Genomic DNA, 25304 nt, shown 5'->3' with positions numbered 1-25304 from the left:
TTTATTTATTTTATATATAGTAGTTAGTATCTGCAAATCCCAAACTCCCAACTTATCCCTTTCCACACCCTTCCTGCTCTGATAACCATAAGTTTGTTTTCTATGTCTGTAAGTCTCTTTCTGTTGGATTTTTTTTCTTTTTAATCTGGAAGAAGCCTTAGAAATCATTTGTGTCCATCAAGTTTTAACCAGGAAAGTTGAAGTCAATTTCAGACTGACAAGGAAGCAAATGTGTGAGGTAGCACAGAAATTAGAAATAGCAGAAGCTGCAGGCACCCCAAGGATGGGGGACAAAGTGGGGGTGCTATGGAGCAGGGAGCCAGGGAGACCCTAGAGAGCCAGGGCCACAGTGGGCTGGAGCTGATCATGGTGTGGAAGCTGAGTCCTGCAGGAGGCAAGGCTGCTTCCAGAGACCCTGGGAGGCAGAGGGAAGGGAGGATATCCTGCTCCTCTTCCCCTCCCTGGTCTGTCCCCAGGCTTCCTTCCAGAGCCTTCCATTTGTTGAACCCAGCCAGAACCCAGCTGCCTGGGAGTTGCAGCCTGTGGGGATCAGCCCCTGGAGATACAGAGCAGGGCAGGGGGTGGGTTAGGAATGGACCTGAAAGAAATGGGCCTCCAGAAGTCTCCAATCAGCCCAATCTGAGGCACAGAAACGCTGAGGTCACCTATTGTTTAGGATCATTAACTTGCGGCCACTGTGAGCTCTGGAGGAACAGAGGATAGTGTGTTAGCCATCCTTGCATTCCAGTCCCCTGGGCCAGGGTCTGGGACACAATATGTGCACAACAAATACCTGCAGAAGGAAAAGAAGTGAATAAATGGTTAGATAAGTGAATAGACAGTACAGACGCAGAATGATGTCACTTTCCATCTGGGCTTCAGATCTCACCTCAAGAATAGTATTAGTGATAATTGCCATTTACTGCGTTTAGTGCTGTTCTAATTTTGTCCTTATATCTCTATCGTGGTATAACTGACATGCAATAAATTGTGTGTATTTCAAGTGTACAACTTTATTAATTGTGATAAGAGACCTACATCCATGAAATTCTCCCCACAATCAAAATGATTCAAGATCTTCAAAGTTTCCTTGTGCCCGTCCTGTCCTCTCCACCCCTAATTCAATCTCTGATCTGCTTTTTGTCACTATAGGGTAGTATGCTTTTCTTGGATTTTATATCAATGGAATCATAAATATGTACTGCCTTCAGTCTGAAATTTCATTCAGTACAATGCTTTTGAGTTCACTCATGTTGTTGCATATACCAATAGCTCATTTCTTCTTGTGGCTGACTATATTCCACCGTATGAATAGACCACCATTTTTTTTAATGCTTTCACCTGTTGATGGACATTTAGGTTGTTTTAGTGTATGGCTATTACAAATAAATCTGCTGTGGGGGAAAGGGGATAGCTCAATGGTAGAGTGCCTGCTTAGCATGCATGATGTCCTGGGTTCAATCCCCAGTACCTCCATTAAAATTAATGAATGAATGAATAAATAAATAAACCTAATTACCTTACTTCCCCCCCCAAAAGACTTAATGCACAAATAAAGCTGCTGTGAACATTTGCATACAAGTATTTGTATGGACATAATGCCTTTATTTCTCTTGGGTAAATACCCAGAAGTAGAATGAATAAGTAATATGGTAGCTATGTGTTTAAATTTTCAAGAAATTAGCAAACTGCTTTCCAGAACATCACCCTTTCACACTCCTATCAGCAGAGTGGCTTTACATCCTCACCAGCACTTGGTATTGTGTCTTTTTAATTTTAGCCATTCTAGTAGGTATGTAGTAATATCTCATTATGGTTTAAATGTGCATTTCTTTAATAATTAATAATTGGGACCATCTTTTAATACACTTGTTTTCCATATGACTGTTTCCTTTGGTGACATGTCTGTCCAAATAATTTGCCCAGTTTTTAAAGTTGTTTTCTTATTATTGGTTTGGAGAGTTCTTTATATATTCTAGACAAGATCCTTATCAATATGTGATTTACAAATATTTTCTTTCAGTTTGTGGCTTGTCTTTTTAACCATTTTAACAGCATCTTTTGAAAAACAGAAGTCATTCATTTGAATGAAGTACAATTCATCAATTTGTTCTTAATGTATGGTACTTTTGGTGTTGTACCTAAGAACCTTTGCCTAAGTTGACAAAGATCTTCCATGATGTTTTCTTCTAGAAGTTTTGGAGTTTTAGGTTTTACATTTAAGCCTATGATCCATTTTGAGTTAAATTTTCTATGTGTTTCAGGGTATGGGCTGAGGCTCATTTTTTTGCATCTGGAGATAAATTTAATCCATTATTTGTAGAAATTTTATTGCTCTTACTGCTTTGTTGAAATTCAGTTGACTATACATGTGGATATATGAGTGGGTCTACGTCTGGACTCTTGACTCTATTGTGGGTTTTTAAAAAAATCTATTTGTCTATTTTTATGTCAACTGCATATGCTGTTGTTCTGTAAATTTATAATTATTCTTGAAATCAAGCAGTGTGGATCTTCCAACTCTGTTTCTTTTTAAAGTTATTTGGGCTGGTCTAGCTCCTTTGCAATCCCACATACATTTTAGAATCAGCTTGTCCATTTCTACCTACAAAGCCTCCTGGGGTTTTGCTTAGGAGTGCACTGAATCTGTAGATCAGTCTGGAGACAACTGACATCTTAACAGTATTGAGCCTGCCAGGGCAGGACACAGTCTATTTATGTCTTCCTTTATTTATGTCCTCTTTAATTTCTCTTACTGATGTTTTGTGGGGGTTTTTTCTAACGTACAGGTCTTGAACATCTTTTGCCAGTTGTATCCCTAGGAACTGCTTGCCTGTTAGTCTATCGTATACGGCAGGGGTTGGCCAACTGGCAAAATCTCACCCTGCTGCTGGTTTTCCTCAACAAACTTCCATTGGAACACAGCCACACCCATTTATTTACATATTGTGAGGCTGCCTTTGCCCTACAACTACAGAGTAAAGCAGTTGTGGCAAAGACTGTCTGTAGGCCACAAGCCTATTCTCTGGTCCATGACAGAAAACGTTAGCTGACCCCTGACATACAGTATTTTAAAATTTCAGTTTCCCAGGGTTCATTGCTAGTACATAGAAAGACGGTATGTTGACATGAATTGATCTTGTAACCTGAAAACTTTGCAAAATTCACTGATTAGTTATAGCAGCTTTTCTGTAGATTCCACAGGATTTTCTGCATAGATGATCAAGTTGCCTGAAAATGGAGATGATTTAGCTATTTCCTTTCCGATGTTGGGAAGGCTCCGACCCCTAGGTGGGATGGCCTCTGAGCCTCTTCTGTGCGCACCTGGGGAATATCAGAGCGACACTGGAAGGCAGGTTCCAAGCACACCCTTGGGTGGCAGCTGCCCAATGTTTTTGCTGAAAGTTTAAAGAGACATTTTATTAAATAGATTAAGCAGCAATGTTTGCATTATAAGCAACAGGTGACTATGAACCGTTTTAATATTAAAACAAAACAAAACAAAACAAAAAAAAACCTTTAAACAGCAATGCATTTTCTCTCCAAAGCCATGGGAAGACACAACCTCCACAGGCAGGGCAGCCAAAGCCTGGGCCTGGGGGCTACTAGCAGGGGCCTGTGAGCTCCAGTGTTCCTTGCTGTCCTCCCTTCCTCCTGCCCTGGTGAAAGCTCCTACAACAGACAGGAAACTCCACCTCTGACGCCTCCTGGGCTTTGCCTCTTAAAGCGGAGACCACAAGAAACAACGACCAGCTCTCAGCTCAGGACATCCTGGTGGCAGCAGTTGATTGGCCAGGATTTGGTCACGGGTCACCTGTGGACCAATCAACAAGGAGCTGAGGGGAGGAGTCATGTAGGAAAATGGCTGCCTTGGAGACCACGTGTTGAGGGGACAGAAGTACTTCCCGGAAGCAGAGGAGTGCTGCCCCAGGAGCTGGCATGGGCAGGAGTGGAGCCGATAAATCAGTGTGGCCACAGTGGCTGTACATCTCTGTACTGTAATCACTTAAAAATAATAGCCAATCACTTCTCAAATATTCACGACTTTGCCATCTGTCTTGCCAAGCCACTCTCACAAGAACTCCCTGAAGTATTGTTTTCCTCATTTTCTCCTTGAAGAAATTGAAGCAGTGGTGAGGCAACTTGTTCAAGTTTGCTGCCAGACTCAATGCTCCCTGTCAAAAGCTCACAGCCACTCTGTAGTCAGACTGGGGTCCTTGCCATTCAGATGAGAATAATCAAGGCTTCCAAAGATTAAACAAGGTATCCAAGGCCACAGCTATGAGGTGGTAAAGCCAGGATTCCAACCCAGGTCATCCTGACCAAGACTTGTCTCTGTCCATAATTCTGATCTGCTTTCTCTCTCTCTCTCTTTTTTTTTTTTTTTATTTTTACCAATGAGGGAACTGAGGCCAGGGAGGTACCAGTCTTGTGAAGGTGATTGTCCCAACAGACAATTGAATGACCCCAAAGCGAACAGCCCTCCAGTTGCTAAGCTGTTCTAGAGATAGTTCCAAGCCCCTTGTTCAAAAACAGGGAGAAAGTGCCATTCATGGTTGGTACTGAAGCAATAAGCTCTTCCCAGTTCTCCACAGTGTCTCTTGACATTTTATGAAAAAAATTAATTGTATATTATTAGCATGACTTTTACCATTCATTTTCATAGTGTGCAATGCTGGTTTTAAATACAAATATATGAATATTTGATTCATAGGCAAAATTGCAGGAATTGCACATTCGTATCTCATAGCTCATGTGTATTTCATTCTTACCAGAAAAGTGGAAACAGCACAAAAGTAACTTAACTTTTTTTTTTTCCCCACTTCTTGACATACGCACATTCTATCCCCACTCTCCACCTTCAGCTCACTGAAAGGAAAAGGACCTGGGGGTCACCTAGCCTAGCCTTCCTTTCCCTCCAGTGCCGTCCTTTTCAGCATTAGTTGGCTAATGTAAGGAAGTAACATGAATACGAAAGGATATCATGGATCCTTTGTATTTCTTAGAATGTTTTGTCTTCTTTCTGCGTTTGAAGCAAGTGCTGTTCATCATGGGAAGTGTAGCTGCGCGGAGCTGTTAACGCTCCCCCTCACGCAGTCTGTACATGTAATCATCTTACTTTTTACTTGCTTTGAGTCTCACTGACCCCTCGTACATTTGGGTCCATCCATCAGAATTCTGCACTGCTGGAGCCTCAGGTCTGTGCAAACCGGCCGCAAAAAGCATCAGGAAATACCTCTATTGTACGTATGGCCACTGCTCGTGCGCATGCTCTGTTGTTCCATCAGAAATCACTTACAAAACGCCAAGTTCAAAATAAAATCAGAAGCTCATATCACCAGCCTTGGTGACAGGCAGGCCTACTTGGGGTTCTTGTCTCTGTTCCACCCCCCAAAAAACCTTCCCATGCCTCAGCCTCTCCAGACTCCAGTCGGGTCCCCAAACACACTGGGTGCAGTTAAACCTCCACACCTTTGCCTGGGTGATTCCCTCTGCCTCTCCTCCGAGCCCTCTCCCTCATCTGACTGGTGATTTCATCTGCCAACACTTGGATGTGGTGCCACCACCTCCTGGGAGCCTTCCCTGACTTTGTCAAGCAGAGCGACTCTTCCTTCCTCGGGTGCCTCCTTCCTCTTCCCTGCTGCTACCTGGGAGGCAGTTCTGTGCACTGAGGAGGGAATCTGCAGTTTGAAGAGGGGTTCAAACCTCCGCCTCCCACTTACTCACTAGAGGATTTTAGTCAGTGATTCACTTCCCCGCACCTCAACTTCCCCATCTCTAAAATGAGGCTAATCTCGGTGCTACAAAGGGTTGTGGCTCAGATGAAATAGGAACACAACTGTGGGCGGCTCTTCTCCACTCCAGCGCCCCCACCCCCAGCACACGGAGAGCATCTAGCCCGTTGCTCATCTGCACCCACTCCCTGGAATTTGGGTTCATCATTACAGTTCCTGGGCTTTGCCTGGGCTCTTCCCGACACAGTGGACGTGGACTCTCCCCATCTTCCTCCTGGGAACGACGTCGCAAGCATTGCAAGCCTGAGGCAAGAGAATTCCACCCTCCTCCCTCAGCATGCCCGGACTTTCCCACCCCCTTGGAGTCAACCCGCCTGCAGGATTCAAAGCAGATTCCAACCTCCTTCTTCGTTTTCCACCCGCCCCAGCTAGAATTCCCATCCTGCCCATCCCTCCGAGCCTCTGTCCGGGGCTGATTTGTGTTTATGCTCTTCATTTCTCTGTTTGTGTTCACTCTCCCCTCCCTCCCGCGCCTCCAGCCCACATTATCCCCGCTCCTCAACCCAGCTCTCCAGCCCCTACTCGCTCAGCTCCCTTAGGGCAAGCGCCAGTTTCCTTTCACAAACCTTAAAGAAAAAAAAAAAGTCAACCACAAATGCCAAAAGCTTCCACGAAGCCCAGACACCACACCGTAATCATCTGGGGCTCCTCTACGTAATCACTGGGCCTGCCAAGTCTCTGGTTTAAAGGGGAAAAAAATACTATGTAAATACACATATCAGACTATTAGGAATTTTCAGCGTAGATCCCAAATTATTTGCAGCCCTGGAAAGAGGCAGACAATCCTGGGTTGGCATCCTTCCTCTGTCATTTCCTGGCAAGCTACGCCCCACCCCCAGCCTCCATGATCTCATCTGTGAAATGGGTGTATTGAAGGAGTTTTGCAAGGGCCAGAGGATTCCAGGTAAATGAAGGGTGGGACCAGCAACCAGGACTGGGTAAGCACTGAGTGCCTCTTCATCTTCTGTCCTCCTAAACAAAATTGAAAAAAAAAAAAAAAAGGAGGGAGGAGGGGAGGACCAATGAGCAAGAGTTTACAAGCAGCCATGGGGGCGCCAGTAAAACCCAAAGGACAATTATTTCAAGCCGGAGCATAGATGCTACTGGAAGGTCCACGGGGTTAGGTGGAGCTGGCTGCTGAGAATCTAAGCGGCTCTGAGGGGAAAAAATAAATTAAATAAATGGTTTCTCTAATACGGGGCCATCTGGCGATTTGATAAAAGTATTGGGTTTCTCAAGGCAATCTGTGAGTGCTCCCTGGGCGCCACCGTTTATGGCTTAAATATGACTCGCATGTGGAACCAGCATTACAAATGGGAAACAGCAGCTCGGAGCTTGTTCCCTAATGGGGGCCTTTCATCACCCAGTTACCCTTAAGCGTCTCCCTTCCTATTGTAATTGGCCCTAAATGAAAAGCATTAGTCCCGTCAATAAAAACTAATGGTTCTACTTACTAAAAAGAAGGGGGTGGGGACAAAAAGAGAGGTCTCTTTAAAGGCAGGAAGGGACTGGCGTCGCCTCCCTTCCGGAATGTCAGGGTTTGATATTGGGGTGCAGGAGTCGGGAGGCTGGGTCCCCATTCTGGCTCTGCTGTACCTTGCTGTGTGGCTGTTGAGGGGTAGCGCTCCCTCTCTGGTGAAAACAGATATAATGAGGCCCCTCTGGCTTGCTCACAGTAGGGCTGGTTTCAAGGATCAAAGGAGAGCTGGATATAAAAAGTCTTTGCAACTGTAGAGGCCTCGAGCCCTGGAGAAGTCATGGCAATTTTATCCTTCCTGGAGATGGGAGCTGTCCCCCTGGCATTTCTAACCGTCTTCTGCCAGAATCCAAAGGGAAGCCTGTTCAGGGTCCCTGCGGCTGCTTGGCCCACAAAGAGGGGCTGTTTGGAATTAAACTGAGAAGGCATTCTCCACTGGGTGGCTGGGGGGGATGGTTATTTATATGTTTGCTTAAGATTTTTCAGAAATGGTCTAATCCTCTCTTGGCCATGGGCCATCCCCAGCCGTGGGGCCCTCCGTGCGCATAGTAGGAAAGATGTGTCCTCCCATAAAGTGCCATTATAGGAGCCTGGAGATGAGAGGTCCAGGAGCCATCCTTGCTCCAGACTTGTCGCGCTGAACTTCTATTTTGCTGTCTGAACCTGGAGCCCGAGGTGCGAGCCTGCGGGAAGATACAGCCATCGGGGCTGAGAGGTAGGAAATTTACACTAGAACACTTGCTGTGGGCCAGAGCCCCCACCAGGAGCTGAGCGGCCATCACGGCGTGTGGCCCCGCCAGCCACACTGCCGGTGCGGACTGCGACCCCGCGTCGTGGATGAGTAAACAGAAGCTCATCTCCGAAAAGCATCCTGGCGAACTGCATGACGTCACAGCAGCAAAGGAGGCGGTGGGTTCAGCCAGGCGTGAAGCAGGTGCTCGGCCCTCGGAAATGGCTTCCTCAGGACATTGGTCACGGGAAGGGGCTGGAGTCGGGCTGCGGGGCAGACACTAGGGTTGCCACGTCCACAACCCAACACCCTCACCGCCTCGGAACGTGCTGCCCATTTCCCATTACCAGCACTTGTGTTTCTTTGACGGAGGGCTTTCTCTGGCCACCAGAGGCAGAAAAGTGCCAGGAATTCGTACCTCCCAGGAGCAGCCCCCGGGCAGTGCAGGGAGCTTGGGGTATGACTACCTCAGCCCCCTCTCCCTCTGGCAGGGTAATTCTGAGCTGTTTGTCTACACTCTTTCCCAGAGCTTCCAGCGGACGCAAGCCGCGACCTGCTTTAGAGTGTGCTCTTCACTGACTGTCCTCCCTTTCCCATCTCACTTTCCCTTGACCCTCAGATCTGTGTCTCATGCTCTGCTTCCGGGAGAATCCAGACTAAGACATGCAGATTGGAGCTCGGGGAGCTGATCTGACAACTGGGTCACCCGGTGCCAAGGAGATGGGAGCCCAGATCACCACTGAGATACAGCCGTATTCATTCATTCATTCATTCATTCAACATACATTGACCATAGGCCTTGAGGGGTCAGGCGCTGTGCTGGGTATGCAGATTCTGGTGGGCACAAAACAAAGATTATCCCTGACCTTGTGGAAATCAGACAGGTGGAGGATTCCATCAATAAGTGATAATTGAATAGACTGTGAAAGAACTACAACAGTACCACGTGGAAGAAAGGAGAATACCAGAGCTGGATCTGCTGCCTGGAAGAGGGATGTTTAAGGGGAGGTCTAAGGAATGCAGAGAGAGAACAATGCATGGGGAGAGGGTGGCCCCTGGGTAGGCTCTGAGCATGGGGAACAGAGGTTCACATCTGGAGGAAGCCCTGAGCTGTATTTGCAAGAATGCTGAGGTGGAGTTTTAGGACTTGAGGGACAATTAAATAGGATGAGTCCTTGAAAACTTGATTCAACCTGGCTTATGCATGAAAGGGAAAATACTGCCTATAGAGGCAGATGTAGTTTCAGGCACAACTGGAATTGGGGATCAGTGTCTTTGAGAGCTGCTTTTGCTCTTTCCCTCTCAGTTCACAATCTCATATTGACTCTATTCGTAGACCAGCTCTCCTCTGCAGCTGAAGAATACTTTCCAGATGCACCCAAATTCCCAGCAAAAGCCTGGAGATTCTTATTGGTTCATCAAAGTGGTTCCTACCAAAGTAATTACCATATCAGGGGAAATGATACATCGATTGGCTTACCTCTAGGTCATGTGCTCCTCCATGGGAAAGTAAATGGTGGATGCCACTGGAACTCAATGCTTTTGCTCATTGAAGGGGAAATGATTGCTGAGAAGGGAAAAAAATGTCTTCTAGAAACACTATGCTTTGATGGGAATGGCTAAAACTAAAAAGACTGACAACACCAAGTGTGGGCAAGGATGTGGAGAAATTCTGCACTGCTGATGGAAGTCTAAAATGGCATAATCATGTAGGGAAAATGTTTGGCATTTTCTACAAAAGCCAAACGTATACAAACCATATGCCCCAGCAACCCCATTCCCGAGCATATATCCAACAGAAATGAGTGCTTATGTTCCCCTGAGAAGGTTCACAGCAGCTTTCTGCATAATGGCCCCAAAGTAGAAATGACCCCAGTATTCCTCACCAGTAAGTACATTCCAGCATTTGAGGGAATACTACACAGCAGTGAAAAAGAACAGACACCAGTTCCATGTACCAACATGGATGAATATTATGGATGCATGATCAAGAGAAATAAGCCAGACACAAAACAGTACTTGCTGCATGGTTCTATTTACATGAAGTTTTAAGGATAAGCAAAATGAATATATGGTGAAAAAAGGCCAAACAGTGGTTGTCTTGTCAGTAATGCTGCCTCAAGAGAAAGGCTACCAGGATGCAGCAAGTTCTCTGTCTTTCTCTAGGTGGTGGTTCCTGGGTATGTACACAGGCAAAGATTCATCGAGCTGAGCTGAACATCTAAGAGTTTTATACTTAATATCTGTATGTTATACTTTGATTAAAAATTTAAAAAATGAACTATTCTGAATGCCCCCTGAAGTATAGTATATTTTTGCGTATTATCTTTTCTCCGGCTTTATCCTACTACCCAGTTCTCTCTGTTCCTTTTTCCTGATTTCTTAATCTATTTTTTTTTATCCCATCATATTGTGTCTCTGTAAACTATCTCAAACTCTTTTGCAATGGGAGAACTGAAGAATTTAAGAAGGAATAAAAAAGCTTGAGGAGTTGTCTGCTTTTTTTTTTTTAAACTTAATGAAAGTGATTCTCTTTTTATTGCCTTAGCTTCATTGCTTTTCATCCTAAATCAAGAGTTTTCTCTGTCTGCCAATTTGCAAATGGACCAATTTCTACCAATTGGCCTTAACATATACAAATCAGTCTCATAAATAAAAACAAAAGTTTTCCAGCCGACACAGCTTCGGTTTTCCATCTGCAGGCCCCTGCCCCTCAGTGTCCTTCTGGCAGTAAAACAAGAGGGCTATCATTCTCTTCCACACAGCATAAACTGTCATCTTTCCCTGGTTAAGTCTCAGATGCCGTCTGCCAAAAGCGGGCCTCTGATTCATTCCACTGAGATTCCAGAGTAATCTGCCTTGCGGCCTGCAACCAGAGATGCCTTCAGCAGACCCCATGATAAATTAACATTTAATCCTGGCCCAGGGAACTCTGGGGCTGGAATAGCCCGTGGGGACGGCGGAGCCCACCCCTGTGAAGCCAGGGAAGGGGCCCTGTCCTAACTGTGTGCCCAGTGGACCCACCACAGTCCAGGGATAGATAGGATTTCCAGCACGGCTGCATACGGGACTTCATCCATGTGACAGTGTGAGCCTCTCTGAGCCCCAGTCTCTTTCCCACTCTGCCTCCATCATCTGCAGTGTACAGCGGATAGCTTACCAACTCAGTGATCTTCTCTGTGACTTGATCTCCTCTGGATGGCAAGCTGGTGAGCACAGGGACAGGGTGGTCCCCCCAGAGCCCAGTGCTGGACACATGGCAGGGACCCAAAGTTTGTCGAACGACGAATCCAAGAGATGCCTCTGCCCAGTTGGGCAAAGGGAGCCAGGGAGGGGGAAGAATCAAATATGACAGCCAGATAATGACTTGGGTGAGCCAGCAGACCGTGGTACCATTGACCCAGATGAAGCGCAGAGGAGGGGAGCCAGCAGTGAAGGAGGGCTGTCAGCCTGGGTGATCCAGCTGCTCTCCCTCCAAACCAGCACCATCAGAGAGATGCTGGGCTCAAGGATGCACTCAGAGCAGTCCTCACTCACCAGTCAAAACGCTCCAAGAGAAAAGTCATAGAGAATAAAGGAGCCTCTTGTTTCCAAGGCTGGGGTTCCAGGCTCAGGAGGAGGAGGCCATCTTTTCTCGAGAGGGAAATGGCCTATGGGGTCACCGAAGACAAGTGACACCCATCTCTGAAAGGGAGGCCGGGGAGGGAACGCAGACGTGGAGGCTCAGAACGGAGGTGTGTGATCACCCTGGCTGGCCAGCCGGCCCACCCCAGAGACACCGGGCAGGAAAAAGCAGCAGGCACCCCGCCTGGGTGAAGGCTGAGACACGACCCTCAGCTGCAGGGCTCGGGGTAGCTCCAGGGTGAGCCGGAGGGTGAGATTCATGCTGTGGCATGAATCCGCGTTTCCAGGAAGAGGGCTGGAGTGTCATACGGAGAGACTTGAAAAAGGACCTGGGTCAGGGCCGGGGGCAAGGCGGTGGGGCAGGGGCGAGGGATGCCCTCCCGTGAAGGCCCAAGATCTGAACAACACAGGGGACCCCCAGTCCGACCAAAGATGGAGTGCTATCCCTGCGGGGCCGTCACCCTCCCCCCTAGACAGTTCGACCTCCAGCAATTCCGCCAAAGCCTGGGTGCACTGGTGGAGGCCTCTGGAAGGGGCTGGGCTCTGTCCCTCGCCTTCCAGACTGTCACAGACAGAAGGAGCTGGCCCTGTGATCACTGGGCAGGAGGTACGGAGACCGCGAGCCTGCAGAGGAGTCACTCCGTGGATGGGACATGCCGGAAAGGACCACGCTCCGTGTACAGTAGCTCTTAACCCTCCCAACAACCGCACGAGAACAGTCTTCCACCGTCGCCACCGCCAGCCTCGCTTTACTGATGACCCAGGCACCCACCGAGAGGTGAAAAGCAGCTGCTCAAAGTCACACCTAGAAACCCGCAGGGTCAGGACTCGAACCCTGGAAGGAGGTTCCGAGACCACGCGCGGATGTGGCAGGGCTGCTGAGCCTGCCGCCTGATCTCGCGGGATTTGAAAAGCTGCCCCCGGATGGGGACCTCCGCATCCCCACCGCCATGTAGAATTGGTGCTCCGTGCAGACGCGCGCCCTGCGCTGCAGACTGGATTCCGATCATCCTTTGTAAGAATTTCGGTTGCCTGTGTCGCCATGAATTTTGTGATCTGTTCAGCCCCTTCTCAGAAGGGGCAAAGTTCCTTATCATGTCCTAAGATCCATCTATTGTAACTATGAAATAGTAATACTTCACATGGGTTCAGCTCTCTGACCTAACACCTCCATGAATGCAGTCAGCCTCCGCAGCAACCGAGGGCAGAAGGGGTTCAGCCCCTTCCAGAGCTGGGGAAGCTGAGGCCCAGAGAGGTTATATGACGTGCCTGATAGTGTATTAGTGCCAGACTTGACACACGGATGCCGAAAGCCAAAGCTTATGTAAGCCTTATCTCATAAGACTTCTTATTTAGAGGAAAAAATATTTAAAAACAATTTTTTAAATGATAAGTAGGAAGCAGCTTGGTGCTTTTAGTATGAGGAACTTACCCAAAATCGTAAAGTATTTCCTTCCCACAACAGACTCAAGCGGTTTTGCTGTTTTTGTGTGATTCTCTGGGATGAGACCCTCTGTATCCACTCCGAGGGGCTGAGGCACTGATCCGGGTGTGGGTACTGCCCAGTCCCAGACGCGCGGAGACTGGTCCGCTGAGAGCAGTCCAGGATTTGCCCCCAGTTACCACAGAGTAAGAGGAAGCTTTCCCACCATCTTGTAATTGCAGATTGCTGGGTAACCGAGCCATGAAAAGCGATCGTACCCATGTTTCTCCACCGGCCTCAGAGAAAAACCCTGAAAGCAAATTGTTGTGGTGGAAAAAAAACTGTCTTCATGCCACGGAGTTCTGGGGGGTCAGGAGAGGAAGAGGGGAAAGCATTCCTATGATACTGGAGGAAGTAGCCACAGAATCCATCCCGTTTCTTGGGCAGCTCTGGTGAGGGAAGATGTTGCCAGTAGATGCAGCCGGTACTCCAGGTTCTTGTCCCGTCCCAGAAAGAATTCAGAGACAAGACATAATGGTTAAAAAAGTAAAGTGAGAATTTATTAAAGGATGAATAGTACACTGTCAAGGGGAGAGCGGGCAGGCTCAGGTGAGCGGCTGCCCTGAGTTTCTTTGGCAAGTTAGTTACATAGGGTGTAAAAATGAGTGGGTGGAATTTTCATTGAGGAGGAAGGGGCTTAGGGTCATATTCCCTGATTATCATCCCAACTCCACCTTCCCAAGGGGAGGAGGGATTTTTGTCCTTATTTAGTCTGGATCGGAAGTGTCATGGCATCAGTGCATGATGGGTACATCTGATCTGCAAGGCTAATTTTATTGAAATGAGGGCATAATTAGCAAAAGGTTACATTTGGACACTGGAAATTCCTGCCTTTTCTCACCTTTCTTTGTCGGTCTCCAGGCCACTCATCACCCCAAAAGTTGTGACCACTCATTAGCCCAGAGGTTCCTGCTTTTCTTTCTCTGCCCAGGGACCCCTGGTGCTTACATGATCTGTGGTTTCCTGCATTTGGCTGGTGCCCCTCCTTTCTGCCTAATTCTTGCCATTTGGTCTGTGTCCCCCTTTCTCTGCTCATATCTAGCTATCTGCCTGCTCTAATAGAACCATCTCCTTTTCAAGGTCCTGCCACCTGTGGGGTTTGTGACCGTGGATAAATTACAAACAAACAAACAAACAATCAAACAAAAAACCCTCCCCATGCCTCAGTTTCCCCACATGTAATATAGGGGCATTGAGATCCACCTGCCAGGGTGGTTGGAGGATGTAAAAACATGAGAGGGGTAGAGCAGATAGCTCAGCAGACCTTGGTAAATGTCCCCTGTCTGACCTTCCTAAACACGCGCCACGGGCCGGGGGGCACCTTCTGCTCAGAGGAAAAGTGCTTCTGTATTTCCAATCAAGGGGGAGCTTGTCTCTGTTCTCACCTCAGTGGCCTCAGACTGTTTCCTAGGAAAAGCCAAAAGAGAAACAGTAAGAAACTGCAGCTCTAACTCTGGCATCTAAATCGTGGGGGACTCTTGTGAAGCCGCTGCCACTTCTGTGTACATTGGCGCTGAAGGAAGCAGCTGCACTGATTAATTCTAACAAGGCAACCTGTATGCTCTGCTTCACCAGCTCAGGGTGCAGCAGACACTTGTGTTCTTTAATGGCCAATCACTGAAGGATGTTGTGCTTGACTAGCAGGACGTTCTTATCTCCGTCTTGAAGGTCCCTTTCTGCACGCTGGAACCGACTCCACTCTCTGTCTCATAATTGTTCAGATCCTTGGAGGCTTACTGAGCCCAGAAGGGATTATTCTGGCCTTTGACAGCCCTTTGGAGATGATCTGCCCACTGCTGTCATTGCTCCCTATGGCCACAAGATGTCACTGCTGAAGGGGGTTTGGTGCAGTTTGGCTAACACTTGGCCTGCTGCTGACCGCACTCGCTGGTTGGGGTATCACATTGCCCCACCCTAGACACAAACAATACAGGTCTTGGGGTTCACATTCCCACATTCCCATGCTCAGCCATTTCTCCCCTAAACATAACCACCTTACGAGGATGACTGGGTCCAGAAGACTTTTCAGAATAGGTCTTCTGCCCAAACCATTTTTCTCCCTGCTAACCCTCTGTGATGGTTAATTTTATGTTAATTTTAAACATGGCTGGGCCATGGAATCCAGATATTTGCTCAAACATTATTCTGGATGTTTCTGTGAGAGTGGTTTTAGATGACACTAACATTTAAGTCAGTGGACTTTGAGTAAAGCAGATTGCTCTCTATAATATGGGTGAGCCTCATCCAATCAGTTGAAAGGCTGAATAGAACAAAAGTCTGACTTTCCCCAAGCCCAAGGGAATTCTGCCAGCAACAGCCTTTGAACTCAAACTGCAGCATAAGCTTTTCCCAGCCTACCCTGTAGATTTTGGGCTCGCCAGCCTCCAAAATCGTGTGAGCCAATTTTTTTTTGAGCCAGTTCTTTATAATAAATCTCCTTTGACATATACACATATCCTATTGGTTCTGTTTCTCTGGAAAACCCTGAAAATATATCCTCCTACCCCGGGTTGATCAGGTCACCAGTCCTGACTGCCTAACAAGCTCCCCCTGGGGGCTCGGATACTTATCCCTGCATTCAGAGTGTGATAGGGGTGCCTGTAGTCTTTCCTGACAGCGTTCTTCAATTTGGAATTTCAGAGAATGGACAGAGGGAACTGGCCCCCTGGGCTGTGTAAGCAGAGAGTGGTCCCTTCCTCCCCATTGTCTGAGAGATGAGGGCCCATCTACCTTATATTTACAGACTCAGAGAGGATCCTCAGAGTCTTTAGTCCATCTCCCAGGGGCCAAGCATCTCACGGTGACTTCTGGCAACCTGAAGCAATCACAGATAGGACCATCTGTGGGCCCACTAAGCGTGCTGTACATGGATCCTCTCACCTAAGTGGATTCTCTGCTAATCCTTGGGGGTGGGTGTTGTACGTTTCACAGTGAGAAGGAGGCTCAGAGAAGTGAGTCACTCCTCTCAGGTCACATCATGGGCCAGTGGCAAAGCTAATATGCCTCTCAGAGTTCATAACAGCGTTTTAATAAAGGTGTTACATTTTAATAGAGAAGCAAAATTGGATTTGTGCCTTAATCATCAGCTTTTTTTAGCTATCCTGGGGCCAGACTACATTCCAAACTTTTAAAACCACTTTTGGATTGATTAGCACGGAACAAAACGGCTTCTAAGGAGAGTACTTGACAATGCCAGGCTCTTAACTTCCGGTGAAAGTCGGCCATGACGCTGAAGTGGAAACTTGATAATATCCATTATTTATCATACTGGTTCCCCCGTCATCCCTTTAAAAAAATGGACGGAGGCCCAGATATCCTAAATACCATGCTTCTTCCAGGTGGGAAAAATAATAATTTTCTCTGTTCTGCCTTTTTTTGGTATTCAAATAAAGTTTATAGAGAACTCAGGGTTTATTCCAGCTGGGGGTTAAGGAGAAGCAGAAAGTTCTGACTGCAGCCCAAATCTTGGCAACAAGTCGCAAGAGTGAGAAAAATGACATTGTGAAGGTCACTTCCTTTTTCTAAGTCCCAGTGAAAATGAGAGGCATAAGCAGAGAGCTGTAAGTCCCCTCCGAGTCCCATGTTCCATCAGGCTCTGGTCCTGCAGACACCCCCCCATCCCAGGACCCCCCCACCAGGAATAGAAGATTGCTCTGGAGAAAGGGAGGCCCCGAGGCCCTTCTGCGGTCCAATATGGGTAACACCTTCATAATCGGAGCATTTACGAGGCCCAGATGCTACTCCTGGCTCACACTATGGCTACGAATCTTAATATCTTGGCCTTTCCTTATCTGCATTTTCCACATTGGTGAGGCAAGGACGATAACGCTGGGCTGAAACCTACCATGGAAATATGAAACAGCTTCCTTTGAAACGTTATAAAGCTACAAGGAGAGACCTTTGGGAAACAAGGTATGGTGGCCCCCGCCTTGCTTACCCACTGTGCCACTGCCAGGTTTATGTGCAAAACTGCCCTCCCCGCACGGCCACTGCAGACTGCTGGGGGCGCCTCCTCTGCAGAAGGTTCACACCAAAGTCTCTGTCACTGAGCAAGAGGAGGATCATTTGATGAGCCAGAGGACACAGTTATGGCTGGATGTCGGTGAGGGGACAGCATGACACCTCGTTTTGCAAATAGCAATCCCTTTAGAGAGAAATGAGAAGCCCAGCAGAATGTGTGGGCCCACTCGTCCAGGGCAGGGCCTTCTCTGAGCTTGGGAGACAGAACTTCTTGTTCCAAGGGAAGGAGGAAGGATCTTCTTTAAAACTGGAATGAAGGGTTCCAGTAGTCCTCTAAAGCGTCTCTCCCTCCCTCCTGGACACCATCTCCCCGGGTCTGGCCGAAGGAAGCACCAGCCAGTCGTGGGGCTCAAATGTCCCACGAGGAAGTCTACACTAGAGATGGATGTTTGCATAAACAGGGTTAAATATTAGTCTGCACTAATGGCTGTCTCTGCTGTTCATGAGCCAATTACTGATGAGAATCTTTACTTTATAGCCCATAGATTTTTGCGCAAGTGGAAAGGAGGGAATGAAAGCCAAGACATGGCCGGGACCCAAGGCCTGATTTCTGAGCCTGATGCCTGGTTTCCGGTGTAAGCAACAGGGTGGGCATCGGGGTCATGCCTCCGATGGGGAGCCCTGGAGAAAGAGCAGCGGGAAGGAAGACATGAGCTCAGTTTGGGAGTTTTTGAGTCTAACCTTCCAGGACTGAGACCAACGGGGCAGTTAGTCAATTGTTCAGTATCTACTGAGCCTGAGATGAAGTCTAGACGTGAAGGATTTATGGACAATGCAATTCTGGACCATACACTGGCAGCTCAAGCCTCAGAGTTTATCTCACCCCCAGGACGTGGGCGGAGAATTTGGGAGGGGGGCAAGATTCCAGCATTGGTGGAGTTACATTACTGGCCCCAAAGAGGCAGTTTTAAACCAGAAGTGACTGAGTTACCTTGAATTGGCCAGAAAGCATTTCCACCAATAGTGGAACTGGGAGATTCGTAAGGCAAGCCGAGTTCAGTGGGAGAAAACTTCGGTTCTTGAGTCCAATGCTACTAGAGAAGGAGAAAAAAGGAGGCTGAAGGAGGCAGGTGGGCCGAGAAAGTCGCTTCACGTCACCACCAAGATGAGGTACAAGTGAGTGCCTCCTTTCTCGCCCCGCAGAGGAGTCAGAGGAGAAAATGGTGTTGCGGGCACTTGTGCAAACTCAAAGGGACCCTCTCTGATTAAGAAATAAAATTTTTAAAAGTAGATGTTTATTTAGGAATGCCAGCTGCTGGACCCTCATTGAGAGTTGTTTAGCTCACAGCTCATCTCGAAAGCAGTGGTCTCCAATATTTTTGGATCTGGTATTCATTCAGTAAAAGCCAATTTGCACCATGAGTACGCGTTAATTTCTTTACGGATACAATATGTGTCCTATGATCAATGGCTAATGTCCCAAGACACAATAAACGACTTAAGGCAAAAGGTAAGCCCAAATCACGGAGACAGTAAAAAGATCTGCGGTTGCCAGGCGTTTGGAGGGAGGGAGGCATAAACACAGAGGACACTGAGAGCTGTGAAATGATGGTGTGACATTGTAGTGGAGGGTATCTGACCATCTACACTGCCAAAACCTACAGAACGTACAGCATAAAGGATAAACCCTAAGTCAGCTGTGGACTTCGGTTGATTCTGATGAAACCGGATTGGCCCCCCTTAGTTGGAACCCTGAGGCGAGATGTCAGTAACAGGGGAGTTATCAGGGTGAAGGAGGGTGTGTGGGAACTGTCTGTACTTTCCATTCAGTTTGGTCTACAAACCAAAATCTGCTCTGCAAAAATAAAATCTTTTAATGTAAAAAAAGTTTTCCTGACAAGCTGTTTTATTCGAGAATTCCACGTCGTTTTAAAACACAAACCCCTCCGGAAAAGTGTTTTCGTTTTCTGTGACTACAGTGAAATGACTTTGACCACCGGCATTCATCCGAAGGCAAAGCAGGCGGGTCTAATCCTTGTGAAGACTTATAAGCCAACCCTGTTTTGACATTGTGAAAATCCATTTCTTAGAAGCCTTTCTATCCCGAAGCGAATCTGATACAGTCTCCTTTCATCGGCCGCTGGGGGTTATTCTGAGGGGGTGGTCTCCCGATTCTTTTTGTTATTTCTGGAGTTTAAAATAAGCTCCGTGTTGTTATGGAGGAGAGGAAGGTACATGAAAAGCTTAACGGTTCCATTTCATGTTCCAGAACTCAAATATTTCAAAATCAATTATTCAGCTCTTTGCTAGAGTCTTCAAAACACGGACCTAAGTCATCACAGAGATGCCTGCGGGGCAGGAGGCCCGGAATGGCCTCTTTGTTGTCATTCCGAAGGCCCTGCTTGCATATTGGCAACTGGTGGATCTGCCTAGAGCCCGAGTCAGCATCTCCCTGACTTGTGTCTTCCTCTGCCTCCCTTTTTCTCTGTCATCCCGGAACGCTGGGAGCAGAGTGGCTGCTGCCCGCCACAGCCCCCGCCTCTCCGGGTCCCATTCTTTTCTGAAGGATGCTCACCTGCCCTATACTGTTTGGGGCATTTCCCTGTATTCTGTCACTTCATAACCAAGTAACCTCAAAGGGTGGATACTACAATTATCCCATTTTCCAGATAAGGAAACTGAGGCCAGAGATACAAAGTAGCTCTACTGCTTTAAAAAAAATTTGCAGCCACATGGATGGACCTAGAGATGATCACACTAAGTGACTTAAGTCAGAAGGAGAAAGATAAATATCTTGTGATATCACTTATATGTGGAATCTTAAAAATGATACAAATGAACTTATTTGCAAAACAGAAAGAGACTCACAGACATAGCGAACAAACTTATGGTTACCAAAGGGGGAAAGGGGTGGGGGAGGGATCAATTAAGAGTTTGGGATTCACAGATACACTACTATATATAAAATAGATAAACATAAGGTCCTACTGTACAGCACAGGGAACTATATTTAATGACTTGTAATAATCTATAATGGAAAAGATTCTGAAAAAAGAATATATATATAACCAAATCATTTTGCTATACACCTGAAACATTGTAAATCATCTACACTTCAATTAAAAAAGAGCCCCAGGGATTCATGGTGTCTAAGCTTTGTGCTGAGCTGGTAGAGAGGAAAGGGCTGGTGGACCTGGGCCCCCGTCCTGACCTTGGCCAGGAGTAAGAGCAGGGCCCGTTGATTAGCGCCTCCTGTCAATCATTAAGACAATTTTCTTGAGAGCCTACTCCATGCCTGGAGCTATGCCAGAGGACTGGGGTGTGTCAGTGAAGCTGGAAAAGGGCACCGCCTTTGAGGAGCTTACGTTCCTGTGGAATGAAGCATGCACGACAGATATCATAAAGAAATGAGTCTGTAGGACAGTAGAAGGTGATCCGTGCTCCGGACAGGGCCGGCCTTCCAGGGTGTGGCCTGTGCACTTACCCAGAGCCCCACACCCAGGAGGGCCCCGAGTTCAGTTTAATGCTCAGTTGTCTCCAGCTTGAAGACCTAAATAGTTTTTGAACAAGGGACCTTGTATTCTTATTTTGCACTGGGCTTGAGTCCTGGCTCCAGAAACAGAGAAATTACAGCAGATGAGGAAGACTCGGATGGTCTGGGTGGGGATGGGCCAGCCTGCAGTTTGGAGCAGATGGGTCCCCATGGGCTTCCTTGAAAAGGGGATGGGGGAGGGGATTCTTTTCCAAAGGCCACTTTGACAAATTACCAAAACTTGGTGACTTACAACAAGAGGAATTTCTTCTCTATTTTGGAGGCCAGAAGTCCAAAATCAAAGTGTTGGCAGGGTTGGCCCCTTCTGGAGTCTCTGAGGAAGGATCTGTTCCATGTCCCTCTCCTGGTTTCCGGAGGTTGATGGCAATCCGTGGTGTGCTTTGGTTTGTAAATGCATCAGTCAAATCTCTGCCGCCTTCTTCACATGGCCTTCTCCTCCATGTCTGTGTCTCTTCTCTTTTATAAGGACACCAGTTGTTGGGTTTAGGATCCACACTTATCCAAGATGACCTCATCATAAGTAATTACATCTGCAAAAACTCTATTTCTAAAGAAGGTTGCATTCATAGGCATTGATGGACACAATTCAACCCACAATAAGGGGTGAGTCCAGTGGGTACTGAGGGAAGAGCATTCTAAGCACAGGGAGCAGGCAGTGCAAAGGCCCTGTGGCAGGAGTGTGTCTGGCATGCTTGAGGAAGAGCAGAATTTGGTGTCCAGCTGGACCCTTAGGCACTCCAGAGGGAGCTAAGACCACACACAACTGCATGATGGGTGAGGAAAGAGCCCCTATATTTAGCCATAGAAAAAAATAGGAAATCCTGTGGTTTTCAGCAACATGAATGAAACTTGAGGGCATTATGGTAAGTGAAATATGTCAAACAAAGACAAAAACCATATGATCTCCCTTACATGTGGAATCTGAAAAAAATCAAACTCATAGACACAGATAGAATGGTTGTTGCCAGGGGCTGAGGGGTGGGGAGATAGGGAGATATTGATCAAAGACTACATGCTTCCAATTATAAGATGAGGAAGTTCGGGGATTTAATGGACAGCATGTTTACAGAGTTAACAATACCAGACTTTATACCTGAAAGTTGCTGAGAGAGTGGATCCTAAATATCATCAACACACACACACACACACACACACGAGGTAACTATGTGAAGTGACGGGTGTGTTAACTAACCTCATCGTGGTAATCATTTCACAATAAAACTGTTTATCAAATCATCGCGTTGTACACCTTAAACTTATATAATGTTATATGTCAATAATACATCAGTAAAACTAGAGGAAAACAGGCCTCCCTTTCTAAGTAGTGACGAGCACACATGGTTCTAACCACGTGATGTGAAAGAGCTCTGACTTCTCTTAGCGACAAATTCACGGGTATCTAATTTACAGACTTGTTGTCTGTATTCATGAGTGAAGGAAATGGCTGAATTTCAATTCGAAATTAGTAAAACTGAAGATGGAGTTTTTTCCTTCTGCTGGCCCTGTGCTGAGAGCTGGTATTTTCCTAACTATTCTTCGCATGAGAAACCGCCCCACCTGTTACTAGAGTAAATCCCCTCTGATGCTGCAGGAGCCCCGCCATCAGAAGAAACCAGTTTAAAAGCTCTGTCGACACCTCCTCCCCCTGCAGGGATGTTGATGGTTGGTAAACTCCGGTTGCTTCCTCCTTACGCAAAGTGAGCCTCGGGCTGGTCTCTTTCGGTGCTGGTCCATGAACATCTAAGAGGCCAGGAGAAGAGGCAAGCATGGGGAGGCCTTCTGTGCGCCAGGCATCACACTGGGGGCCTCCCCATAGCCCTGCAAGACAAGTGGCCCGTTTTGCAGATGAGGAAGCTGAGGCTCAGTCGCACAACAAGGAAGGGAGTGAAGCCAAGACTCAGCTTCCGATCCGACTCAAAGTCAACATGCTCCTGTCCATTATATCATTAGAACAAAAAGGCTGTATACTGTGTATGTTTCCACATTAAAACATGGGACTCCAGTTAGAAAATTCGAACTGGGGCCATCATCTTGTAATAATTGTATTCTTTAGGGGGGAAGCAACATATACCCAGCCATCTCCCTTGAATCCGAACATCTCAACAGATTGCTAGAGATCAGACATTTTAGTGGTGGCCAAGGACCCCCAGCTGTAAGGCACAACCCACACGAACAGAGCTGTGGTGCTTTCCACGCCCCTTCTGCTCCTGCCGCCCGGCAGATTCACGAAGCTCTGTCATACCTGACTCAGCCACAACCCCGCAGGCCGTGAACCCTGCAGCAGGCTGAGTGCTGCCCTCCACCCCCGAATGCGTCCACACCCTGGTCCCTGAGTCTGTGACTATTACTGTCCATGGTAAAAGATGGAATATTATTTTACATAGAAAAAGGTGTGATGGAGTTAAGGTTTTTGAGGGAAGGCACTAATGCTAGACTACTTAGGGGGACCCTAAATTCAACATGTGTCCTTAATTAGAGGGAAGGCAGAGGGAGATTTGACACACACAGGGAAGGGATGTGAAGACAGAGGCAGAAGTTAAGCAATGTGCCCCCAAGCCCGGGGACACCAAGGACGGCCCGCAGCCACCAGAAGCTGGAAGAGGCAAGGACCAGACTCCCCCCTGGAGCCTCTGGAGGGAGCACAGCCCTCTCAACCCTTTGATTTGGGACTTCTGGCCTCAGAACAGTGAGAGAATAAAGCTCTGTTGTTTTAAGCCACCAGTTTGTGGTAATTTGTTAGAGCAGCCACAGGACACTAACACAAACCCCAAAGGATGGAAACCCTCACATGCTGTCCCTCCATCGAGCAGAATGACGAAGCAAGCAGAGTCTCCTGCTTCTGTCTTATTTTAGGGTTCAGCACCCCCTCCCATGGAAAGCACTCACTCGATTGTCTGTCCTCAGGGTAGGGACCACATTAGCCTTGATCGCTCTGTACCCCCAGAGCGAGAGTACCAAGAGTGCTTTATGCACCTTCATCTCTGAACACTTGGGGTTCAAGCATCAACTTCATGGGTCCGAGTCTCAGCTCCTGCACTTACTATGGCTGAGTAACTTTGGGCAGCCGGTCCCTGAGTCCCCCTTGGCCTCTCTAATACACAGAGAGTGGTCCTGTCTCCTCAGGCTGTCATGAGGAGGCAGTGAAATAGTGTGGCAACCTGACAGCAGTGGCTGGTGCCTCATAGATGCCCGATGTGTCTGTTATTTTCATCAATAATTACAAACAGAAGGAAACGGGCAGTGCTGTGAACAGTAGAAGCAAATCTGCGTTAAGCGTCAGAAAACCACCTTTGGGTTTTTTTAGTGTGTTTATTTGACAATTCTGAACTATTCATATATACAACTAAATACACATGTTAGTGTAATAACTGTGTTCCTACTACCCAGATTTAACAAAAATGAATACTCTAGCATTTTTGCTGCTGGTTTCTCAGTGTCCTTGTTTATAGGATCTGCCCTGAGACCTGTGATTTGTGCCTTTTCTTTTTCTCTTAATCAGTCTTGCAAGAGTCATTGATTGTATCAGTCCACTCACACCACAGACTTCTGTCTGTGTTGATTCTGATGCTAACATTTATTTTCTAGTTGAGTAATCTTCACTCTTACTTGTATTATTTCCTCCCTTTACATTACTTAGGCTTATTTTTGTACTTTTTCTAACTTATTCAGCTGGATCCTCACCGTTGCACTTGGGCTGTGGTGCCTTGTTTCTGTTGATCAGATTAAATTTTGTAATTCTGTTATTTAACTCTTCCACATTCCTACTGAGTTTTTATCTGTATGTTCTATCAATTATCGAATCTATTCACTAAATTCTTCCACTATGACTTTATTTCTTTATTTTCATTACTTTATTCCTCTTTTTATTTTTATTTACTTTTATTTTTTTTAACATTTTTTATTGATTTATAATCATTTTACAATGTTGTGTCAAATTCCAGTGTTCAGCACAATTTTTCAGTCATTCATGGACATATACACATTCATTGTCACATTTTTTTCTCTGTGAGTTATCATAACATTTTGTGTATATTTCCCTGTGCTCTACAGTGGAATCTTGTTTATCTATTCTACAATTATTTCTCTTTTTAGTTCTCTTAACTTTTGCTTTATAAATTTTTAAGCTATGCTATTAAATATGCATATAAATTTTGAATTGATTACTGGTGAATTAACCCTTTTATGAAACATCTTTTTGTATATTTAAAATGTTTCTTGTCTTAAAGTCTACTTTGTCTGATATTAGTATAACCACATGAGATTTCTTTTGGTTAGTTAGTGCTGCATGGTAAATATTTTCCCTTCTTTTGTTTCCAATTTTTTTTTGTCTTTACTTTCAATGTGTGCTCTAGAAAGCTACGGATCACTGGGTATTATTTCTTTTATCATGTCTGACAGTTTATTCTATTAATTGGAATATTTAGTTTGTTCACATTTAATACCATTTATGATGTAACTGGTTTAAATCAGCATCTTGCTGTTTGTTTCCTATTTTTGTCCCAACTATTCTATATTAATTACTCTTTCTTCTCTTTCTTGCCTTTCTTTTGATTAAGGAATATTTTCTTATTCCTTTCTCCCTTCTGTACATGTGTTTGTCATCCATTCTTTTGCTATATTTTTACACTTATTCTAGACATTACAATATGCATCTTTGACTTATTAGAGTTTAATATAAATTT

The sequence above is a fragment of the Camelus bactrianus genome, chromosome 2 (genome assembly GCF_048773025.1).
Source record: "Camelus bactrianus isolate YW-2024 breed Bactrian camel chromosome 2, ASM4877302v1, whole genome shotgun sequence".
NCBI lineage: Eukaryota > Metazoa > Chordata > Mammalia > Artiodactyla > Camelidae > Camelus > Camelus bactrianus.
This window is presented reverse-complemented; position numbering follows the sequence as displayed.